At 35.4% G+C, this 18,961-nt stretch overlaps 1 protein-coding gene across 4 annotated transcripts in view; it reads left to right on the top strand.

Moving 5' to 3' along the window:
- SLC16A7 (solute carrier family 16 member 7) overlaps positions 1-18,961 on the top strand; it is an 85,758-nt gene that overhangs the window by 2,069 nt on the left and 64,728 nt on the right. The window contains exon 1 of one of the 4 annotated variants that reach the window (XM_071552325.1): positions 9,691-9,771. The exons of 2 other annotated variants lie outside the window; for them this stretch is intronic. The gene's annotated coding sequence lies outside the window, so the exon portion shown is untranslated. Of the gene's footprint in view, positions 1-9,690; positions 9,772-14,655; positions 14,692-18,961 lie in introns of those variants that run through there. One more of the 4 variants, XM_071552324.1, reaches the window with a different exon arrangement.

Raw genomic sequence — 18,961 nt, 5'->3', positions numbered from 1 at the left:
ACTAACTGTGGCCTTCATGGTCTTCATGGATGGTGGAAAACCAAATTCACACAGACAGGTGAACTCTTCAGATTATGTAGTGATATGCTGATCTGAACCGGTATTTTATATGTAGAGGGGGATACTTTGAAATATTACAAAGGGAAATATAAAAAAACTCAAAACCCACTAAATATTGAGATTCTACAGCTGCAGTTAAGAGTGAAAGAATTCTGTTTCAGCAATTTCCACTGCAAATGAATGCATCATTAATAGTATATTAAAAAAGTCTCCTTCTAGCTCTTTAACCTAATTTAACCCAAGTCAATCTGTCACTTCTTTGTAGTATATATAGGATTTAAATTCACTAAGCTCTTGCTATAGAAAAATCCTCATATTAGAATCCAAGTTTTATTGAGGCAGGAGATCCTTTGGGCAGCTTAAATTTATGGACAGGCAAGTTAAGGGAGAAGAAGGAACACTTCTTGAATCATGAGCTGGTATTTTTAAAAATTATTTTTCTTTCATTACTCTTCTTTTTGGATGTGGTTCACTACATCATACTTCTTTTCTAATTTATTTTTCTGGCACTCATTGTTTTTATTTTTCTTCATTTTAGTAAAAGTCCTCTTTGCTATTCTTTGTTTCATAGTTAAATCATCTTGCCCTCTTTTTATGATGGCCAGGTGGTTTTGTTTCCAGTCACTCTGGCTATTACTGGACCCTTTTCTATTCAAGGAAGGGGTCTATAGCTCACCTGATTTTATCTGCTATTGCAACATCACATGATGCTTTTGAAGAGTTGAATTTTTCTTGAGGAGAATTTTGCTTTAGCAAGAATAGTGTCTGAATAGAATTCTCAATTAATTGTATCCATTTAACACCATTTGCCAGAATTAAAGCAGTCAATTTTCTTATGTGAGGATGAAGAAGAATGTTCTTGGACCATGCTAATAACCTGTGCTGTTTAAATGAATTTTGTTCCAAGATTGGTATAATTAGAAAAATATAATTATCATTTGATTTTTATTAAAAAAGGGTTAGGTCATAACTATAAATCATTGACAGAGAATGTTACTAGCTTCTGTGTCTGTTTGTGTAATATATATATCTGGCATGATGTTTGCACAGCACCAAGGAGGATGTTACATAGGAAAATACGACGTCATTGACCAACTGTTTTTGTGTCAAAGGAAAATGAGGAACTGGCTGAGACCTATACATGCATCTCAGTCAAACCTGCATTCCTTGACTTGCATGTATTTGTGAACTGTTAGGCCAGCTTCTGTAATTTTATTTTGAATCTTGGAACATTTGAAGAAAAGTTTGCAGTATTCAAACAAAAGTAATTGGGTTATAGGAGTAAGGAGATAATATTTCATGATTTAAGGAGTAGAGGATGTTGGACAAACTGACCGTAGAGTTCTATTTGACTTTACAATTTATATAATATTTTTATAGCGCTTGATCTTATAATCAAGCATTCAAAACAATGTTAAACTGTTATTCAAGAGCAAAGGGCTACATAAGCAGGTCACAGTGGCTGGCGAACTAGAAAGAGTCTCAATTTGTTTTTATCTTTGCAAACTTAAGATTTTTAGTTCATAATATTTCTGTTGGGAAGAGGGAGTGGAGATTGATCATCTTCAGCTCCTTCTTTTGAAGATTTTATTTTTAGTTTTATTTTATGCACTGTCTTTAAATAGTTCCTTTATTTGTACCTCTTCAAGGTCGAGCTTCCAGTTCTGTGCTAATATTTTTTTTACTTTCAGGACATGGTGCTTTCCTGTCTCATGATACTTACAATAATATGTCTTCAGAGGGGTGCATGAAGACCATTTGCTGATAAAAGAGAGTATATTAACATAAGTAGGCCACTTAAAAAGAGTTCCCAAGAATTAAGGAGGAAAAGAATGGAAAAGCATGGAGCCTTATCACAACATAATCTTTCCTTTTGTGGTTGTAAGACTTAGGATAGGGAATTAATGTTAGTTCATAAAATCAGGAAGCACTGGAGAACAAACTTGAGTCACATTTTTTTTTTTCATTTGGTGCTGATGCATTTTATTTCAACTTGATGTCATGATTATTGACTGCAAAGTATTGAATGTATTTCAAACTTCAATATTCAGTGTATTTTAGTTCCACCCACAAGAAAGTAGTATTCTGAATAATAGTGTAAATCATGTAAGATTGGCTAATAACTTTAGATTATAGGAAACTTGTAATTTTAAGTCAGCTATCAACAAACTGCAGGATATATAAACATTGTAGCAGTTCAACTATTTGAGAATAGTTGGATTTGACATTTGTTTAATATGGTTACTATGAAAGATAGAGACAGCATCAAACCACGTAAAACAATCAGAGCATAAAACACTGCAGACTGGAATTGTCCAAACATGCAAGATTCTTTAAACAATGTTTGTTTTCTTTCAGTGTGAATATTTTTACCCCCAAAGGAACACTTTCAGTAGTTTTGACAGCAAGCTTGGTAGTTTTTTCACTTTTATCTCTCCTTAAGGTTTTCCAGTGGAAGACTCAGCTGTAGGTGATGATCAAGATGTTGTGGGGACACTCAGAAAACATGATGCACAGAAGACAGCTCAGAATAACTGTATTTCATGGCTTTTATTATTTTGATATATTTTAAAGTTTTGGTCCTTTAGAGTAGCTCATCATGCTATACCTGCTGGCAGACTCCTGCTGCAACTTCAAGCATGACCATTGTATAGTGCCCTTCCATTGTGGAGCCTCACTATTAGCCAACTATTGTCAGTACTCCGAAGTTCGGCATCTAGGGATAACACATACAATAAAGAGTTGTAATAGGACTCAAAATGTGTTTGACATCAAAGAACTTTAGCCATTTCCTGTCACTGCAGTGGTGGTAATGACAGTGCAGTGATGTACATTGCCTTTTGCATGTATTCAGCAGTTTCACTAGTAGAAAGCAGTAAAATCAGTCACAAAACAGCAGTACAACATCCAAAAAGACAGCAATGATTTTTTTTCATAGAAATAGATTAATTAAGGTTTTAGCATTCATGCTTGCCACTCAGCACTTAGGCGCAGTCTATGGTACAAGCCAAAAGGAGACAAAAAACAGAGGAAATCTCAATTTGTTTCTTGTGTTAGTTTCAAACTCATAGTGTCAGCTTCAGAATTGTACTTCTTACTGCTTGTTTTCTGAAATCAAGAAATACCAAAAACAAATATTTATTTGAAAATGCTAAAAACATGTGAAGGAGCAAAACGAAAAGTAGTCACCATTTCTGTGCTGACAAAAATGGCCAAAGCATACATGGAAAATTCATATTTGATTTTTTTTAAACATAATTTTTTTACTGTGATGTATTTGATTAGTATTGGAGATTGAGAAATGTGCCTACTTTCAGCATATGCTTTTGAAATTAATTGTATTAGAGTGGTTTTTTAAACATTAGAAATTAGATGCTTTGTTGCATTCTTTTCAAATCTCTGGGAAAACAATATAAATATTTGGTAGTCAAGATTAGAATTTTTGAAGTGACACAAGACTATGTTTAAACTACCAGCTGTAACAACCTGGCTTCTGACAGACATAGCTGCTTTTCTCTGTGGACTTCGTTGAGAGAAGGACACTGGAAACATTTTATGTAGGATGTTTCAGCAGTTTGCCATGCTATTGAATTAAAATGCCATAGGAGTTGTGATAACCAAATTGAGCTCCTATAGCCCACATTCTTAATATGGCCCTCAGGGCAGGTTCACAAAATAAAGAAAAAAAGAACCACTTAATGATGCAAATAAGCTCCTCATGGTATTGTAGGTGTCTGATTTCTTAACAATTGGAATTTTATGTGCTAAATTCCTTGACAATTCTACCTTTGCTGAGTGTATTTTCCACTGAATGAATATTTTCTAGAATTTAACTGCTTTTGCATGCTCTGCCAGGGATGGGTTTGGGTCTGAATATGTGTACTGGCCCCTGTGTTCTCAGCAGTGCTTACCATCAATGTTACAAATGAAAATCAGCGAGAAATAAACTGCAAACTGGAACTGAAGACTAGTTTCAGAGGCAGAAAACAATGTGCCTAGGGCAGACACTCAAGCTGGATGAGCAAGAGAGTTGCATCTGGGAGCAGGTGGAGAGAACAAAATTGACTATGAAGGGAAATTGGTGCTGGAAGCTGAGGAAGGCAATGGGCCTGTCATCCTATTACCAACTCCTTTTTAGAATGTACATCTTTTTAATAATTTGTACATAGTATTAAACTAAAGGATTCCTTTCTGCCTTGAGGAATTTATAAGATCTCTACTGTTCGTATCACATAGGGATCCGAACTCCTGGTCTTCCATTAGGCAGTCTCTTTGCCTTCTTAACAACACTTCAAAAGGTGAATCAGGGGACTAAATGATTACAAACCACAACAGCATATTTTAGCAAGGAATTAAAATAAACTTGTGTATATTTTGACCTCTGGGTTGTATATTTAAGTAAAATAGGTAGAAAAGAATATGCCATAACAGCCTGTATTTCCAAAACAATGGGGTATGTGTTGAATTTGTGAAGAATAAGAAAAAAAGGGAATCATCTTTTCTTGTTCTTGTGCAGGTATAATTATATTGGTTAGATGCATAAGGTAGTTTTTTTGTTCTCATGTTTTTCTGATGTAGTTATTCAAAAAGAGATGTTTTGATATAGTTATACTGGATATGGGGTTCATTATTTCAGTTTTACTTATTTCCTCATTTATGCATAACAACACTAGAGCATTATTAGAGCCATGCATGGCCTGTGGTCTGTTTTGATTTTAGCTATTTTAGAATAATGAAAGGGATTGATAAGCAATGCTAATGAATATAAGGACCAAGCTCACATGAGGTAGAGAAATCCAGGAAGGGCATTTATAACTGTCACTTAAAAGCACTGTGGTGTTTTCTCGCAGTCAGTTAATATGTCAGAGTTTCTTGATTGGCATTTACTCTGTTTCTGTGACTCCAGGTCCACGCTTGAGCTCCCTTCTCTGGTGCGGTTCCACTGCTTAAAAGAGTTTACACCCAGTAATGGTTGAAGGGACTCTTTTGACTGCTTCTCAAGACTCAGTTAGTTAGTCTTTTGGATCACTTGCTTTGACTTGCTTGATTAGGTTAAATTGATATTATTTCTCATAATGTTTACCAAAATGATTCCTCTGTTTCAAATAAATGCTTTAACGTATCCATATTCTCTGCTCTTCCCATCTTTATTTATTTCTGTGAGAGCTTTGTCCTTCTCCCTATTTATTAGAATAAAAAAACTCAAGGTAAAGTAGGAAGTTACTCTTCTGCTCTGCTCATCCTACTGGCATGCTGGGTTTTCATGCTACAACTGGAAACTCTCAGACATGTTCTCTTGTAGTTTTTATATGGCACAGGTGATGCTCCTCCACAGTAACTGGTATTTATGTTTTACTTTGCTATTTTTATATTTAGAGTTACAAATGCTTGCATTCTTTATCCCTCTGATTTTTAATTCTGCCTTTTGGTTGACATTATTAAGGTAAAAAACCTGTAGCTTTAGAAGAATGACAAATGTAGAAGGTGAAAACAGAGTAGAAGGAAGAGAGACATTAACTTAACGAAATATTTTGAAGAATTTCACAGAGGCATATATCATCAAGCTAGCAGAAGTGGAATGACATGCCATATTTTCAATCAGAATTGGTTTTAATTGCCTTCAGATTTTTAATTTTTTATTTGTTTTTGATAAGGGAATAGAGAGAATGTTGACCTTTGCTTTTATGATTTCTGTATGCTAATTATAAGTCATAGCAAGGTTTTTGTTCTCGATGAATGGGTGTGTTGCAATAGGATACAAAAGCCTGTCATTTCCAAAATTAAAATATATTCTTCTTCTGAATGGGGTAGCATAGAAATGGGTTAATGAAACAAGATCTTGTTGCACTTCTGGATACACTTTGGCATAGCTGAAATATTGTGTATGTAAAATGGTGACATACTGTATTGTTCTCAATGCAAATGTATTTTAGCTATGAGATCATGATTTTTTTTTAATCTTGTATCTATTTTCTGAAAAATTAGAAAAGCTATTGCAGTTGACATATCCAAGCTTACTTTGAAATTATTATACTTAAATTGATAGTTAATTGCACTGAAAGGGATGTTTTATTAAGCCTCTAGTATATGTTTTTATCTTTAATAAGGTAGTTACAATTTTTTTCCTTATTAGTTTTTTTCCTTTCTCCTCATTTACCAGTTTTATCCCTGATATATAACTACAGTATTTTTGTATGCAGGACCCTGGTCTTGTGATACCTAAATTAGCCACCTAAATTAGGACCTCTAATTTCTGTGTTACTGTATTCTGGGTAAGTAGGTTGTTATCTCTTAATAACTGAAGTTTAAATCCTACTTTTAAATCAATCCTCTCTACTAACTAACATGTACTGGATGAAACCAGAAGTTATAACTGTATGCTTAACAGCCTATTTTATAAGTACTTCGAACAGCGGTTATGGTTGTTTTATAAGCAGAGAATCTTACATTCTGATGTTGTCTCAAAGAAGCATCTACTTCCTTCTCATTATGGCAGCTGCATATACATAAGTGAGTAGATAGTTTTCTTATAGTAATAATTGTATGTATATATATAAATACACAAGGTGACACGAAAATAGGAAGAAATACGCAACATGGTGCATATTGGGAGGTGAAGTAGGGAAACAAGGAAAGAACTGGAAGAGATAGTAGGTGTGTATTGCTTTAATGTTTTGGGAATTTCTAGTGTTGCATCATGGTATTTACAGCCATGAATAACATATACATATATGTGCGTGTATGTATCTTCCATATGATCCTTTTCATCTCTTTGGAACAGCACTATGACCAGGTGCATAAAGGGAGTTGTGAATAGAGATGGGTGATATTGGTGGTACAAGAGTGTGAGGAGATATATAATTCGGACCAACTATGAAAACAATGAGATCAAATCCTTGAAGATGACATTTCAATGCCATTACCTTGACTTGGCATGTGAATGTTATCAGAACCAAATGAGTGATTCTTTAGTCAGCATTTAATAGTAAATTTATCCCCCCTGAAGACTGAAGGGTCAAGGATATTTTCACTCATCCAGCCAATGCAGAGCAGCTTCTGTTTTGCTGCATCAAGTTGTTTGCTTCCTAGCTATTCACACTGCTCCAAAGGGGAGTTTGAACTGTTTCGTCAATCCCTGCTGCGTTCTTTAACTTGGTGTGTTTGCTTCTGTTACCCCATTGAGAGGAGAATGGTTTTTGTTTGTGTTCCTAAGAGATTGGACCCGAATTATTTAACCAAATCCCACTAAGCACATAACCTTTTTTATTTGGTTGAACTCATACTCCCAGACTCATTTTCATTTGCTCCTGTGACCTTGACAGAGAAAAGCCCTGTTTGTTTCTTCATTTGGTAGAACTGTTTGTCTGGGCCCTGCTGAGGATAGAAACAGTCTGCCTACTTTCTGCTGCAGTTGGAAACATGAGAAACTATTGCTTGTCCTGAAGAGAGAAGAATTTATCCATGTTGTTTTTTTGATTTTTTTTTTCCTGCAGAAAACTGGTAATTCCCTGTCTTTAGAGGGTGTTGCAGTGATTCTTTAAGTAGGTAAGGCTGGTGACAGCAGTGAGAGGACACAAGGTCTTGAAGGCAGAGAAAGAAGGAATGGTACATGATGTAAGATGTCAGGCTGTGGGGCATTAATCTTCAAATAGTCCAGCAATGCACTGACTCATTTTCTGCCCTGCTTTTGAGGAGAGCCATAGCAGCATGAGCTACCTAAAAAAACTAGTGCACCTCAAAGTGGAGGCTGTCAGAGGATTGACTTTAATTTCAATCCTACCATGCAGCAGTGTAATTAGAATATCTTGAGCAGTTCTGTTGTGGACATCAGACTGACCTTTGTGAGGTAGTTCATATTAGTGCTAGGGTCACCATCTTTAAAATACCTCATGTGCACAAAATAGGTTCTGTAGACCTACAATGAAATCGTATGTTGATCTGCATCTTTTACTTGTGGCAGCTAAAAGTGTATTATTTGTCTCAAATAGGCATACTCAGGATGGCTTGAAAGAAGCTGGTTAGTCCAGAGAACAAAGAAGGAAAGTGAGCTGTAAGAGAAGGGTGCTGCTGTTTCAGTATTCAGGCCTGCTGGGAGTTGCATAAAATGTATCTGTCTCCTGAGGCATCTCAGTTGGCAGGATATGTGTGGATTTCAGCCAGTAAAAAAACACACCTGCTTTACTCTTGTAGGTACTACAGTCAAGAGTTAATCCCTCAGGAGTAAAAGTTTCTGCCAGCACACCTGTCCCTCTAGGCAAAGTAGAAAGACATACTACACCCTTTAACCACTAGGGGTTATATCTCCTTCTTGTCCTTAAACAAAATTGCTTAATCAGTTGTTGAATATTTTTATCACTCTGCTTATATGTTTAAGTAATATATACCCTAGTACAACTAGAGACTGTAACATACACAGTCTTGCATATTTGTTTTAAATGCCTCTCTTCATCATGGTCAAAATCCAGATTCAAAGCTGTGTGTACGTCTAACAAATATGACACATATTTAGCAACTTACATATCTGTATGTAAATAATAAACTTTCAAGTTAGAGAAAGTTTCTTACAGGTGGGAAACAAATGTTTTTTGATTAACATAAAAACTGTGCAACAGCAAACATAGCTAAATTAGAGGTAAGAGTTACAGGCTTTCACAGGATATATACCATTGAAAATCAAGATACTAGTAAAGACAATAGTACCACTGCGTTCAAGCTCATTATCCTTTTCACTTGTATTTTGCAATGTCCTCATGGCATCCTCTTCCCTCTGAAGAACACCCTTTGGTTTCTAATACTTAGTAAGTCTCATGTATACACTCAGCTCCACTGAGCTAGGCTCACATACATTATTTGATCTGACTAAAAAATTATATTTTTCTACTCAAAAGAATATGCTTTCTCACAAATAATTTATAAAAGACAAAGGAACATACTTGGACATCTGAGCAAAACAGAAAAATTACAGTCACATATTAGTGACTTGAACATATTTGGTCTTCATGAACTACTGCAGTGTTTTTTTTTAAGTAAAAATGTTAGTGGCCAAGTTTATTCTTTATTTAAGTCATTAGGTGATATTCAAACAGTCACAGGTGAACTCTGCCCTGATAGAGTAGCCTTAAAAGTTACTTTTAAGGTATTGCCTTCTTTTATTTTGTGTACAATTATCTATATATTCATATAGATCACTATACATACAAGATAGTGAGGACAGCTGAAGGGAAATCAAGGAATCAGGGGAAACCTGAAATACCAGTTTTGGGATGAACAAGCCACAAGTCATTTATGGAACAGTTTTTCCTTACCTTGGACTTTGTTTGCTGGCATGTTTTTTGAGTTACTACAGCTGTCAGAGAAAGGGGGGGTGAGACCGCCAGCCTTAAATGATGAGGGATTAAGGAGAAAGAGTGGAGGGAGGGCAGTGGGCATTCAGTGGAGCAGGCTGAAGCAGCATCTGCCATTGGGGAGGACTGGCAGACTAAGGAACTGGTGGGGGAGCATGCATTTTCATTACAGTACCATTGCACTAATGTACTGGTAGGAAGAAGGAATCTACTGATTTTTCTCTTTAACCTCTGTGTTTGCAACTTGTGCACAGGTGTTTTTTAACCCATCAGTGTATCTGGCTCATTCTGAAGAGTGGTGTGCAAGAGGGAAGAGTTATTGCCATTTTGGAGACCAGTGAGAAAATATGTGTTTCACCTTGCCCAGGTACAGCAGGTCTGGTCCTGCGCTTCTCCATTCATGGTTCCTTATAGTTTTCACTGCTTACTATCTCAAGTCTACCCACTGCAAAAGAATGCTTACACAGAAACAGACACAGGCTGGCATGTTGGGCAATGTGACGTGCAACATACCTTTCAGATTTGAATTAATACACTCAAGCTTGTGTACTGTCACACCCTATGGCATATCTTATTACTCAAGCTCTTGTGTTTTATAGTTATGTAAGTCAACTAAACTTCAGGCCTGAATCATACTTTTCAAATAATTCACAAACAGTTTTAAAATGAAATTGCCTTTTTTTTTTTCCTTCTGTAAATGGATATGCTATGGAATTCTTGAGCTTATTCAAAAAGACTTGGCAGTGTCTTGGGCAGTTACTGGTCTTTTTTGTAAGTTTTAAACTGTACCTAATGCATATTTTGTATCTACATCATCAGAGACAGGCCTAGCTATTTTGTTTCCTACATACAATACTTTTGCTGCCTCTATTCCTATTTAAGAAAAATAAATTGTATTTCATACCAGATACTTTTATAGAACTGTAGAATGCGACATATTCAGAGAAGTACAATCTCACAAAATTCCATAAAAATATGAGGCAAAGTATTTATGCATTATAAAAATTATTGTCTTGTTAGCAATTTAATCAGTACAGTCACAAATTGGCTCTAAAAATGCAGCCTCTCCACTTCTACAGCTCTGGGCAACTGTCCAGCCTTTACATAAGGTAAGCTGCCCTCTGTGTTGTTTGGTAAGGCATTGAATGTTATTTCAAGTTTTAATTGGGTGGTTTATGCAGTGAATTAGTTGATTAAATTGTGAATTAAAATTGCACATATGAAATTTGTCACATTTTGTCTAACAAGATAGAGATTTGCTTTCTTATGCTTTTTTGCATAAAGCTTGAACATTTACTTTCAAAAAAGGTAGTATGAATTGTCTATGGTATGTACATAAAGCTTGAGATAATTTACCTGCATGTTCCATAAATTTTCTTCTATGCAGCCATGATAGCCACAGAAATGTTTGTGATGCAATGTTCCTGAGTTGCACATTTTACAAACACAGCCAAATATGAGTATTGCAGCACATGCTTTTCAGAGACTCATTACTCATCTAAACTGAACATATTTTTCTCAGCAGTACAGAAAAGATTGCAAAATTTCAGATTTCAACAGTATGCTGTTAAGCTGTGTATCTGTTTGAAAAAAGATGGAAAGAATGTTTTTAGAATCCAGAACATACATTTTTCACTTTCCTATTTTGTAAGAGCTAAACAAGCAAACAGGATAACCCTTGTTCTGCCTACCCCAAAACACTTAGGATTTAAAAGCATTGAAATGAAAGATGAAACTGGGTGACTATTTTCAATCCACTGCAATACAAAGAAACTGTATTATTAACATACAGGGCTGGGTTTATCCAAATACAGAATTTAGTAGCATATATATCTATATTTGAGGAACTTATCTAGATGTACCTTATATAATGGAGAGATATAGGCACTTGGAGGCCACATATAATTTTGTTATAGATTAGATGTCTAAAACAGGTCAGTAGGACATGTCCCAGAACTTCACTGCTGTCCCTTGACTATAAGTGGAACCTGGGAATCCACATCGCATGCAGATGTCAGCACTGTCAATGTCAAAATATGGCTCTGATGAATCCCTCCCTTAAATCAGAAAAAGTCAGAAGTTGTATGTAAGCCAAAGAATATCTTGCAGAGCTGTATTACAAGCTTAAATCTTCCCTAAAATGTGTAAAGCTAGAGTATATACTAGTAGGAGAAATGGAGATTATCATCCAGTATCTGAGGTTTTGCAGGGGATTAGACAAAAAAAAAACCAAAACCACACTTAAAATTCACACTAACAGGAAATAGTTTATGACCAAACCTCCATTATTAGAACATACCTCTAAATAGCTTTAGGCACTATTGCCACTGCTAACATAAAGCATTCTTTCAAGATCAACATCCCTGCAGGCATTGTGGCTGAAGGAAAAATTGTGCTGCAATATTAACGGTATCACTTGACTGTCTGTAAAAGAGATTATTTCTTTTAAAGTGTCCATTTAAAAACAGACGCTGTACTGAAAGAGATGTTAGTCAGGATTAAACCTGAGCTGAAGTTCAGGTCAGCATCCAGACTAAATTGTTATGATGAGCTTACCACAATTTTACCTCTTTAATCTCATGATGCTGGAATTCTCCTTCAAGGAAGGAATAGTTCCATTTAATATGTGCCTATGCTGCAGTATACCAGCTTCCTCTAGGCACCTTTCTCCAAGGAGCTCTGGAATAGCTGGATTTGTATTATATGTAAAACTCCACTGCTATTATTATTCAAAATTATTATTCAAATTATTATTCACACTGCAATATTAGTCTCATATGATGTGGTGAGTTGAGTAATAGCCCTCTTGGTATGGATGCATTTTTACAGACAATGGTCCAAGACAGTATTCACTTTTGTTTTTGTCAAGTTCAAGCTGACAGTGAAGTGCAGGCCAGCTGCCTGTCAGTGGCATGACCTGTGCCAAGTAGCAGTTACTCAGAAACACATTTTAGCATTAGTTCTGACCTTCTATCTCATGTTCAGTTCCCTGAATTTAGAAGCTCAGCTGAAGTGTAGGCAGAGATTTAGTCCTTCTCACTGCTTTCTGAAGTGGATGGACAAGAGGCAGATATGGTCCCCCAGCGTGATGCCAAGCTGGTGCTGTGCTGTGCTCGCTCAGTTGGACCATGCAGGCAGCAACACTAGAAGAAACCTACAGCTCACTTTTCTAGGGAGACGGCCATGGCACCAGTTATTAATTCCTCCTTCTGTGGCTGTTTCTCACGGATGCATAAATCTTGAGGCTAGAAGTGATTTTTTCTTCCCCTGTCTGGGGTGTGATGAGGATCCTGTGGAAGGAAGTGCCTGCCACTGAAGGGCACATGAGGGAAGAGCAGCTTTGCTGACACAAGTGAGAAGCTGTTCCTGGGATTAAACACAAATTGTCAAAACCTAACAGAAGGTGTCCTGCAATAACAATGCCTCCCTTCCTACCTCCATAGTAGGAAATATGGTATTGTAGTCACCACAGGGTGTCTGTCAGAGTTCAGCAACCCATGTTTACTTCTTTTGTTGTCCTCCTCTTATGTGCTTCTGTCAGCAAACATGTTCCCTTCCTGCTGTTGTTCTCAGTGCTGAGCTGAACACCTACAAGTAGTCCTCCCCATGGTTTGGCCTTAGAAACTCACCTATCACTGCCATGCATTATCTTCTTTCATCCAAGTGCATTTCATCTTTTCTGAAGGAACCATTTCATATTCAAATTAAAGTTTTAGACAATACAGAAATCAATTAAATGATAATACTTTCTCATGATTAGACTGGTCTTTCTCTTGAAGCAACTCTCATATTGGGTGAGCTTCCATTAACACTAGACCTAGTCTCACTTTTCATGTGAGATTTCTACAGGTCTTAGAAATGTAGATCATCATTAGCATCATTATTTTCCAATAAAATAGTAAATCTATGGCGAGAATTGCTTCCTTTTCTGTGAACATTCAAAGTGGTGGGCGGTGAAAGTCACAGCAGTTTGCTGTTACATATCTTTCCCAGAGACTGCATAAAATTCCCAAACAAAGCACTTCTAAGAGCTTGGAGGCTTTAATACCAGTTGCTCAGTGAATGTTTAGTACAAGAAATTTTTTTTTTCAACCTGAGTCATCACAATGTTTTTGTGTTTCCTTTGGTGAGGCAGTTTCATCCTTTCCAACATTTCTTGGGACAAAGCCAGTATGATGTGTGAGACTGATGAAAAATAACAGTTGTGAGGACATATACACCTTGTTGTTTGCTTTTCCAGTAAAATAGTGAAGGTCATTTTTGCAATTAAAAGGGAAAGGCTTGTGATATGAACTTTGGAAAGCATTTTGCTCAGAATTCTTGAATGAATGTATGATCTGGTCTAAGGTACAACCTGCCTTCTAAGTATTCATTTATTTTTTTTCAGTTTTGTTGATGATTCATTTTTTTCTTCTATACAAAAATAGCCAATATTTTGTAAAATTTAAGAAATAATGGAAAATATTTTTGGAGCTCTGCAGCAAATTCTGCATTATCTCCAGCAAAATACAGCTTTTAAAATACTGTCCTGGCTAGCATTGTTTATTAATACAAAGTTTCTAATTACTCTGTGAAGCCTAATGCAGTATTTTCTGCTATGACTGTTAATGGAGCAGTCTAAAAGAGTTTAAGTTAATTGTGTATTTACAGTTAATTGCTGGACAATTTTGTTCAAATGTGAAAAAAATTGGACTTTCGCAACATGCTACTTGCAGTGAGTGCCTGTAATTTTACTCTTAAGCTTTTGCTGATGATCTGTAGAGCATTTTTATTAGATTTTTAATTTGTTGAACAAAATAATATTTATACTGATCTTAAACTACTGTATGTTTTAAAAGGTAGGTTTGGAACCAGCATCACCATACATGCTGAACTCCTATAGCATTAGACACAAACTAGGTTCAAATGTCCCCAGATATTAGCACTCATTTTACAGGCTATAGCATCTAAATAAAATTTTAATTGTGCACAGAGGATGATAAGGAAAAATTTTACATGTCAGACAAAGAAATTGTGAAAGAAACCCTAACCAGACAATGTTCATAAAACAAGGATGCCCTTCTGTGGGATTATGTTATAGATGCTGAGTTTCACCACAACCTCTTGTGCCTCAGAAATTTGAGATGCTTTTTGGTTTGGCAATTGGTCACACAAAATAAACCATCCAAACATCATGTGTGATAATCAGCCAATCAGGTCTCCAAAGAGTCTTTAAATGGTCAAACTGAACAAAGGCTCTGTGTCTGTCAAGTTCAGATTACTGTCTTGGACAGCAGCTCTCTGCCAGGTAATGTGCTGTTTTTCTATTCCCTTTTAGCTTTGTTTAGTAGCAATAGGTAGTAAGATTACTGTGGTAACTCATGAAAAACTAATTGACTAATTAAATGCAAGACAAGTCCATGCACCAGTGCATGTTACAAAATATTTGCTGTTGGCTTTTTTATGCTTATCTAGCATGTATTGAAAGTTTGAAGCACTTTAAAGAAGAAATACTTTAAAGAAATGCTCTATCTACTCTAAGAAGTTTTAACAAGGATTAATGACTGAAAGGCAACAATTCCCAGTCTTGCCAGGGTTTATAGATTTGATGGATATTTTTTGTTCATATATGTTGCCAACATTTCTGAGAAAATAGTGACTTCAAAGATAAGTCTTCTAAAGAGAAATTTAAAAGAAAGGGAAACATCAGTTTAGCTCAGGTAGATAGGGAGAATTAATCTCCACGTGTTTTGAAGTAACACATAATTTATAAATGCAACATCAATTTACTTACAAGACAAGTCTTCATGTTAAACATCTTATTTTCATAAGGATTTGGGAGGGCAGCAATAACATAATCCCCCTTCATGAAATGAAGCGATGGAATTAAGGCTATTCAGCCTTGCTAAGTGCTTAACACAGACAGTTCTTCAACACCAGGGATTTTTATAATGAAGGATAAGGAGCTGCTTTAAAGCAAACAACATGAGAGTCTATTTTACTGACACCAGTAACTGTTTCAGTTCTTTTGCAACCTCGGAACTCAGTGTCTTATGCCTCTTTTCAGCTGTAGACACTTAAAAATTGTTAGGTTCCTGAGAATCAAGTACAAAAGTAATTTCCAATTCTGTTTTTTCATATAAATCAGTCACACTAAAATGTCCGGCAAACCTAAACAGTTTTGACAATTGTTAGTTCACTCACAGTTTTGCAATGAATGATTATCCATAATTTTGAAGAAAAATTTGCTGAGTTTATTTCATGGAGATAACCTGGTGATTTTTGGTCCTGTTTTTGTTATCCTTGTTATCAAAGTTTAAAGCCTCAGGGTCTAATTCTTTGTTTACTGAGCCTCAAAACTGACTGCTAAGCTGTCTTTCACTAGGGTAGGCTGATGGCTTAGGGGCCAGAGATCTGGCTGTCATCTTCCCTACTTCCGACATCAGAAGCACTGTAGGGGCTTATCACACAGTACTACTGTGGACTTAAGTGGGTCAAACTAAAAAAAAAGGACAAAACTCAACAATGACAGTTTTCACACTTATTTCTAATGGATTGTTTATACCTTTATATTTTTTCATTTGTATTTGCTCATTATATGATTCTCGATAAATCTACATGAAACATTACTCAGAAATTGTTTCTAAAAATAAAATATTGGGGACATTAAAAAAAGGTAATATTTTGGTTTTCAGCTGTGACTGAGACCTCAGTGTATATTCACAAAGTCCCACAGTTGCCTCAACTACTATATTGTAACTCTCCAACACTAAAAATATTCACTTTCCTGCTTGTAAAAATGGTATTCCTACAAATTAGTAGTAGAGAGGTCCCCAAATACTTAAGGACGTGTGCTTTTTCATGATGCCACATGCAACCTTAGTGAGGCTTCAATATGAGAAAAATTCCTTTTACTTACCCTCTGAAAACCTGTTTGTTTTTTTTTTCAGATTGTCATACAGAATTGATTTACCAGTATAACTCCCAATTCCCTTAAGCAGCTACTAGAAGGAAAGAAATTGAGGTGGGAAAAAACCCAAATCATCCTGTCTCTTCTCCCCAAAGTCACAGAGAAAAGGAAGCACTATGCTTGACCCACATAACAGTAAAGCAGGAGAATGAAAGATGTATATACAATATAGTCACAGACATTGTAAAACAATCACTACATGATGTTTAAACATTGCTTTATGGTGTTGCCACTGAGATACTCCATTAGTGTGTGATGATAATGAATCATGGTTGTACTTCACTGAGAGCTCTTGCCATGACTGCATACACTTACAATTTTTCTTTCTACTTGTGGATTGCACATGGAAACAAGGGAGAGAAATTATCTGAAGAAAATAACCAGAATAGAAACCACAAAATTATAATGCCACTTAGAAATGGACTAACTTTTCAGCACAGTTTTATTTTGTTTTGTCAATATTATTTTATTCAAGTTAGAAGTGCAGCTTTCAATATAGTCTTCTGGAGAATGTGAAAAAATGCCTTTAAAAAATGTCCCTGGGCAGTGCATATATGTTGACAAAAGTGGGGGGTTTTCCAATACTTTTTTTTTTCGGTTCTGTAGACATAACCTATCTGCAGCAACTAATTTGAGAAATAATATTTTCAGTTAAGGAGAGGGGTTGAAAAAAGCCATGTGCTCTTTATTGGTAAGGATCTCAACATCCTTACAGCATCTCAGTTCAGATGGAGATGTTTCTCCCAGAGCTTACTCCTACATGTTCAGATGGTAAGACTTTAGAGAATGGAAAAATGCCATCTGTTGGTTCAAAACAATACAAAACTGATGGAATCAGCTTCTTGTAGTTGACAAATGGAACTGGTCATCAGCCTTAAATAAAATTGCCACGTGATATTTGGTCCTGAAGATCCTTAAAACTGACAAAACACTCAGCTATCTCCATAGTCAGATTTCCATTTAAAATTCTATTCTTTTGTTATACTGCAGCAAATTATTATCATATGTTCAGCAGCAGCAGATCATAGTTAATGCATTTCAGTAATCACAAAACCATCAGTGTATATATCTACTGATAAAAAAGCTATATACCCTATATGCACCAATTATATGAAAAACAAAATTATATACCTATACTTATATTTATCCTTTTACATTAGATTTTGAACTCTGATACATTTGTCATTCACATTATTACTATAACGTGTGTGAAAGAATAACAATAATATATGATGTATGAAAAAATAGAGAAAATAATAGGTTAGAATTATTCTCTTCTAACAAGTTAAAAACTATTTTGACAGTTTATAAGCTGATGATGCGCTGTAGGCCTCAAATATAAGAACAGAAAGACCATGAAATGATCATATTAATGTCCTGTTTTGCTGTGAATATAAATTATTGACTAAGAGAGTAAGGTAAACTCAGTTCTAGCTCACTGCATTTGTTTAAAGGCTAAGATTTGTAAACATTTAGTCTGAATATTAACTTTATTTGTATGAGACTCCGAGTATCCATTTGTTTGGGTTTTTTTGTAGAGCATATTCTGCAAAGAGGCTTTAAGAAGCTCATCAGAGTGAAATATAATGCCATAGGGTCTAATAAGAATATGCACAAGTACTAAAATGCTGTGTGTAAGCATCCACAAGAATTGCTTCTTTAGTTCAAATACTGAAATATATGTTGATAATGAGGAAGAAGCCATAAAACATGCTTTCCTGTTTCTAGACAGATATTCTTTGAAGTCAGGGGTATTTCAAAAAGTCAGGCTACATATATATTTCTGTAAACTTCAGTTTAAACTTCAGTTTAAAAGGAAAGGAAATACGTAATACAAAAATGGCATTTAGTGAATATTAAGCCATATCCATTTTTCTAATTTGTAATGTGTGTGATTAAAGAGGATTTATTATAGAGTTGTGTTTGTACATCAATGTTAATATAATATCTTTTTTTACTTGAAAGCCTTTTGAAAAGAGAAAAGACACATAAAGAAAAAATTGTACTGTTGAACATCATACAGACATCCTTTGCATAAAAATTCTAGTTATCTGTCAAGTATGAGCTCAAGGTGTCTTGTTGTACCCTGTGAAGTTATAACACTTTTTGTACACAATGCCACAGTTGATATTGCAAGAAAAGAAGTATTTCTCAGTCAAATCTATTTTGTAATACTCTTTAACATATTTTTTTTCATTAATTTATATTAGTGCCATGTAATTTAAACCCTGGTGTGAATCTGGCACTACTGTCTTCCATGGTACAGATAACTTTATCCATAGCAGATGTTAAGGAGATGAGATGATAATTCTTTATATTAACACACAGTCACTAGTTTGGGCAGCATGAGTTTGTGTAGTGGAGTGAGATCCCTACAGTTGCAGCCAGACATCTTGATATAGAGAAATGGCATGGATGTTTCATTTATTAATTTCTTTACATTCAGAAGGTCAAAATGAACTGGTATCTTCATTTCTGTTTCTGGAAGTTTTCAAATGAGTTTTATTTTTCTGCTTTCAAGTAATACTTAATATGAAATGTCAGAAGAACAAAATTAAACTCTTCGTGTCTATATAAAGGTATGGGAATGAATTAAAGATAAATCCAG

The sequence above is a fragment of the Pithys albifrons genome, chromosome 3 (genome assembly GCF_047495875.1).
Source record: "Pithys albifrons albifrons isolate INPA30051 chromosome 3, PitAlb_v1, whole genome shotgun sequence".
In the NCBI taxonomy this organism is placed as follows: Eukaryota; Metazoa; Chordata; class Aves; order Passeriformes; family Thamnophilidae; genus Pithys; species Pithys albifrons.
Note: the sequence above shows the minus strand (reverse complement) of the source record. Positions and strands in the feature narration are given on the sequence as shown.